Genomic DNA, 6,794 nt, shown 5'->3' with positions numbered 1-6,794 from the left:
GCTTTTTTCTTGGAAGAAAGGACCGGGGCGAGGAATTCGAGGCTCGTGTCTGGTTTTTTAAGACCCCCTGGGCCTATGTGCTGAATTCTGGAATGATCTGAACCGTCCATGTTGTGGACCCCAACGTCATACTAGGCATCTTAAGAAAATAACCGTGAAAGAATGATTGGGACCATTAGTATATCTCGATGCTTTTAGAAATCGAACAAAGATTTTCAATGAATCACATTCAACTCTGAAAATCAATGGTTGAGATCGTTACTATAAGTGTGATTACGGAAGAACCCGAAGAATATTGAAGTTTAGTATCAGCATTGAAGGTTAGTATCAGCATGTGAGCCCCAGTGGGTGGTGGCATACGCTGGATAATGTGTCGCGACAGAGGCAATACGAACTCGAGTGAGGCAGAGCTGTGAGATGTAAAGGTTGGGGCACTAACTGCTATTAACGGCCATTAAGCAGTTACGGACGCGCGCTGCCTGTGCAGCCGCCAAGGGAGGTTCATGTGGTGGACGATCAGTGGGCCAGAGATATGCCCATGAGAAATCCACTCCGTTCATCAGTTTCATAAGCTCACGTTAGATTATAAATTCAAAAATGAGGCATATCCGACACTCAGGTGGACCACACCACAGGAAACAGCAAGGATTGCCTGCCCACCACTGGAAACTTCATAGGGTCACATGAGTTTTGAATCAGGATGGTATTTTTGACTCCGGTTTATCCTAGCGATGATCATCCTATGAACAGTGTTTCTGTTATTTCAATCTGGTCAGGTGATTAGTGCCGAGTAGTCGGAATTAGGCTTGCAGCTCAATTCAAACTGAACAACTACAACCCCCGGCGCCGAAATAAGCAAACATGTTTGAAATTGACCATATATGATTGAGTTCTAATAAAATATGTTAACTATTTAATCACTTATACACCGTTGCTTAAGATGATAAGGCAGTAGTTAAAGATTGGGGTTCGTCATCTGAAAATGGGTTACACCTCCGCCTTCCGTGTAAATGGACTTTTTCTCTCCAATACAGATAGAATAAAAAAGAAAATTCTTATAGTCGATTGTACAAAACAACTACAAAATGCCTTTCTAAGTGGAGAATTTTGCTTGATACTCGAACTGAATCTAACATATGGGCGTAGACTCGGATTACAAGTAAAGTTAACAACTACTTTGATTACTACTACGGTTTTCATTAAGAAATGTAAATGGCTAATAAAAGTAAAGGATTACACTACATAATATAAATGATAAATAAAAGTAAAAAGTTACGTTAAGAAATGTAAATGACAGACAATTGAAAGATAGATTTGGTTTGATTTAGTTGGTATAAGACATTTTTTCTTGTTGAATTTCCTTGTTATTTATAACCTTAAGATGATCATCTGGATGCTTTCCACGTTCTGACGATTACTGTAAACATTTTAACACAACATGACCTTTTTGAGACTTCCTTCTAAACTCGCTACTTGTCCTAATAACCGCTTTAAGTTTCCTTACCGACTTGATAGCATTCCACTCAGCCGCTCAGTTGACCTCATGGATGATTCTCAATGGCTTGGTTTTCTTTTGAGTTCTTTTCAACTACTCTCTGTCTTATCATCATATTATCTATGATTCCGTAAAAAGCACTCTAAACATAATTAAATATCTTTAGCATGTTATATATTTCACTTACTATAACAAGTGTCATATCCAATTGGGTTTCCCAAGAATGGTTAGAAATAAGGTAAAACAAATAGTTTGGATGACTTATAAACATCATTATGACATTTGATATTGTTTTAACGAGATATATATATATATATATATATATATATATATATATATATATATATATATATATATATATATATATAGATATATGTATGTATGTGTGTGTGTGTGTGTGTGTGTGTGTGTGTGTGTGTGTGTGTGTTTTCCTTTCCATTCTCACCGTTTTCAATGATTTGGTTTAGAATTTTAGATCTACCTCATATTTGGACACCTATTTATTTTGAAACGACCTGTGAAAATCTAGGTCAACCCGAATAGCTCCTACCTACATTTATGGAATTGCCTACAATTTTTACCCCTTTTGCCTATACCTCTTGTCTGAAAGAGGTAGGGCCTATTACTGTTAAATCAATTAAACAAGGTCACATGTTTGAGGGAGGGTTTGAATTAGTTGTTCGTGTGAATGTAAGATGGGCAGGCATGACGAAGTGTACTTGACTCAAAGGTTTTGATTGAATCACTGGTAATCCTTGCGTCGAGATGGACAGATTGGAGACTAGATCGGGATCATATTATCCTCTTAACCACTGGTTTACGCTCTATTTAGGCAATTTAGGGGGTTAGCCTTTCAAAATGAGTTCTTTTTTACTTGTGACAATAGACATAAGCCTACGGACTTAAGAACTTTTTCTTTTACCAGTCTTCAAGTTTGTATGTATATCAAATGAACAAGAATGTATAGATAAATAAAATAAAGCTAAACAATATCAATTTTTCTAGAATCTGGATCCTTTACTGCTGGTAAACAGAGATTTTCCATTTCCTGCATTTCATTGGGCCATGTCAGCACTGATGTAAGGCCTGTATCCTGGACCGTACCATTCCGTAGACTTCTGCGATCCTCCCCGTCGAATTTCGGCAACCCACGACGCGTAGATAGCATTTGCGCACGACCTTGAGTCACACCTTGTCAACCTGAGTCGACTCAACCCAAGACTTGTACCTTAGCGACCGCGCCGTCGGTGCGGTTCCAACGCCATGTCTTGCGCACCGATGCGTTACCCAGGCCAGGAGTTGTGGGCCCACATTTATTTCGAGAAAATGCTGCGCGTTGCAAATCTCAAAAAAGAATCTCTACCATCCATCACATCCATCAATCAATCAAGTTAAGTACAACCCATCCCTCTCTTACCAACAAAGCATGGCACCCCTCTCTCTCCCATCCTCAAGGTCAACCCTTCCTTACAACAACCCATTCCTCCCATCCTTCTCTCCTTATATCTCCTCTCTTTCTCATTTTCTCCACCATTTTTCCCAAGCAACCAAGGGAGAGTGGACGTCCAAGCTTCCCACAGAGAGAAGCTAGGTGTGGCCCACTTCCTACCCCATAATCTCCCATCTTCACCCTTCGATCTTCATCTCCCACCATCAAAGAAGAAGCCAAGGAGCTTAGCTTGCCATGGATCCAAGAAGAAGAGTAAACAGTGTGTGATCTTGGGATTTCCACCGTTGATTTTCATTTGAGGATCCACTTGTGATGAGACCCATTTTGATGTATGTGTTATAAACAAAGAGGGGCCCATAGTGGCGGGGTCCCTCCATCACACCGCTCTCTCTCTCCTTCTTCTTCTTCTTCTTCTTATATTGTTGATGATATGTGTGTGGCCTACCCTGATGCACCCCACCATGAAGTATGTATTATATCTATGCCATCCATATGTTGGGCCCACCTTGCTGGACTGTCCAGCGGCAAGCCCACTGGCCTGTTCGTCTGGACATGCCCAGATGAAGAGAAAATACAAATATCTGCTTGATTCGATGCAGCTGGTGGGTCCCACACGTGTGGACCCACCTGGAAGTGGATTGGCCGGAGCACCACACCCAGCTATATAGCTGCTACAGAGATGTCAGCAAGCTCTGTGGGCACCATGATGTATGTGCATCTCCAAGCCGTCTAGGGTTGGGATTTTTGGGGACGTGGGGCCCATATGTTATGTATCCACACCGTCCATCCATTGGGCGTGGACCCCACCATGGCAGCTTGTGGGGCCCACCTTAACTTGATGTGTTACATCCACACCGACCAATCCATGGATGGTGGATGTGGATTGGCTGGAGTAGCGACCCACCCCCCCGCAGCAACAGTTGCTGCTGCCCACTAACGCTAGCAGGTTCCGGTGGTCTAATCACGAGGTAGTGTTATATCCAAATCGTCTATCCAGGATGTGGGACCCACTCCACACGTGTTGCACGTGTGGAGGTGGGACCCACCTTGATGTATGTATTCGGTCCCCACATCGTTTATCTGGACGGTGCAGGTCTGGGGTGCACCGTGATGTATGGGTTTAATTCCCACCGTCCGTCCGTTTAAGGATGTGGGCCACACCAAGATGCATGTGTTTCTCCACACCACCCATCTGTTTTAAGGGTGGGCCCACCCCACACGTGTGACACGTGTGGGCAGGCGGGACCCACCTCGATTTATGTATTTTGTCTCCACATCGTCCATCTAGATGGTGTGCTGGGTGGGGTGCACCCTGATATATGTGTTTGTATACTCACCGTCCTTCTCGACGGGCCATGGGGGGGGGGGGGTCCACCATGATGTATCTGATCCATGCCGTCTAGCGGCTGTGGACCCCACTGTTCTGTATTTGGTCCACCCTGATGTATATTTCGTATATCCAGACCGTCCGTCCAGGGGCTGGACATTGAGGCCAACCATAATATATGTGTTTTATTCCAAGCCGTCCTTTCATTTTTTTTGGACGTGGCCACCATGATCTGGATGGTGGGCCCTATCATGATGCATGTGTTCATCTATGCTGTCCACCATCCAGATATGGACGATGGGACCCATGCAATGAATGTGTTATATCCAAACCGTCCAGATCATGGGGCCTACCTTGATATATATGTGACCATTGTTTGAGGCCCAATTTGATGTATATGTGGCCCATGTAGTGAGGCCCAATGTGATGCATATATGGCCCTTGTTTGAGGCTCAATGAGATGTATGTGAGGCCCAATATGATGTATTTAAGGCCCATTGGAAGAGGCCCATTGAGATGTATTGAGGCCCAGGTAAGAGGTCTATTATGATATATTTAAGGCCTAGATATCAGGACCCAATGTGATGTATATGCGGCCCATTTGGTAAGGCCCATTACAATGTGTATGTGCAAGTGAGGCTCATAGTGATGTGTATTGGGCTCTTGAGTGAGGCCCATTATAATTTATATTAAGCCTTTGTGTAAGGCCATGGGCCCACTTTATGTTTGGCTCTATGTGGGCCACTTCTTGGGAGCAATGTTGGTTAAACATCTACATTGATGAGCAATGATGGTTAAATGTCCGCATCGTAACCTTCCCTTAGGCCGATTCCGATTGTCGATGCCGATTGTCGAGTACGTGCTTAGTATAGCTCTACGATCCATACCCATGCACATCATATGTATGCTTAATATGAGGAGTGATTAATCATAGCACATGTCATTGGGCAGATTATTATGGGACCCCCTGAGAGACAGAGTTGTCCCACATGATCATGCGATATACGTAGGATTGATGCATGACTGGATAGTATGACTCATGCATCTCACATTTTGTGATATGACCACCGTACGCCCTAGCGACATTAAGGCCGTGACCTCTACAGGCATGTTGTGGATGGTCAGATGGGACACCGAAAATGTTTAGTTTTAGCATATTGGTGTCGTAGACGTCCCTGGGTGGAAATTCTTAAACCTTCATGGCCAGGAGATGCCTCAACGTCTAGATCGAATGGATATATATGAGTGTATGAGGGCCGTATGCTAGTAGGCCCCGTCTCTCACCATATCTTGGTCGGTTAGGAGGGAGTGTGACCTTATCCACCTTAGTGAGGGGGCAATAACTAGGTTGAGTTTGACCAGCTTGAGGAATGGGTCCGTTATCAACAAGCCGGGCCCGATATTGGCAGGCGAATAATGAGGTCTCTTCCACTTACCCAGTTGTGTGCTCGGATAAGGGCGGCAAGCTGGCGTAGAGTGTAATAGACCCCGGTGATGATCCCAGAGATGTACAGTACTAATATGTGGACTTATTGAGCAGGAGTTGTATACTCATTCATTCATTCATTCACTATCCACTCATCTGGTTTTAAGGGTGGGCTCACCCCACATGTGTGATACGTGTGGGTAAGCGGGACCCACCTCGATTTATGTATTTTATCTCCCCACCATCCATCTGGATGGTGTGTTGAGTGGGGTGCACCCTGATATATGTGTTTGTATGCTCACCGTCCTTCTGGATGCATGTGGGGGGTCCACCATGATGTATCTCGATCTATCCGTCCCAAGCATGGACCCCACCGTGCGTATTTCGCCCACCTTTCGTATATCCCGACCATTCTTCCAGGGACTGGACGTTGAGGCCAACCATAATATATGTGTTTTCTTCTAAGCTGTCCATCTATTTTTATTTTTTTTGACATGGCCATGAGGATCTAGACGGTGGGCCCTATCATGATGCCTGTGTTCATCCATCCTGTCCATCGCCCATATCGTAAAGATATGGACGGTGGGACCCATGCAATGAATGTGTTGTATTCAAACCATTCAGATCATGGGGCCTACCTTAATATATATGTGGCCATTGTTTGAGGCCCAATTCAATGTATATGTGGCCCATGTAGTGAGGCCCAATGTGATGCATATATGGCCCTTGTTTGATGCTCAATGAGATATATGTGATTCACAATATGATGTATTTAAGGCCCATTGGAAGATGCCCATTGTGATGTATTTAAGGCCTAGGTAAGAGGCCCATTGCGATGTATTTGAGGCCCGGATATCGGGACCCAATGTGATGTATATGCGGCCCATTTGATAAGGCCCATTATGATGTGTATGTGGCCCATGAGTGAGGCCCATAATGATGTGTATTTGGCCCATCTGATGAGGCCCATTAAGATGTGTATCAGGCCCTTATGTGAGGTCATGGATCCACTATATATTTGACCCTATGTGAGCCACTCCTTGGGAGTAATGTTGGTTAAATGTCCACATTGATGGGCAATGATGGTTAAATGTCC

The sequence above is a fragment of the Magnolia sinica genome, chromosome 2 (genome assembly GCF_029962835.1).
Source record: "Magnolia sinica isolate HGM2019 chromosome 2, MsV1, whole genome shotgun sequence".
Lineage (NCBI taxonomy): Eukaryota > Viridiplantae > Streptophyta > Magnoliopsida > Magnoliales > Magnoliaceae > Magnolia > Magnolia sinica.
The sequence above is the reverse complement of the archived record's forward strand: the minus strand, read 5'-3'. Positions refer to the sequence as shown.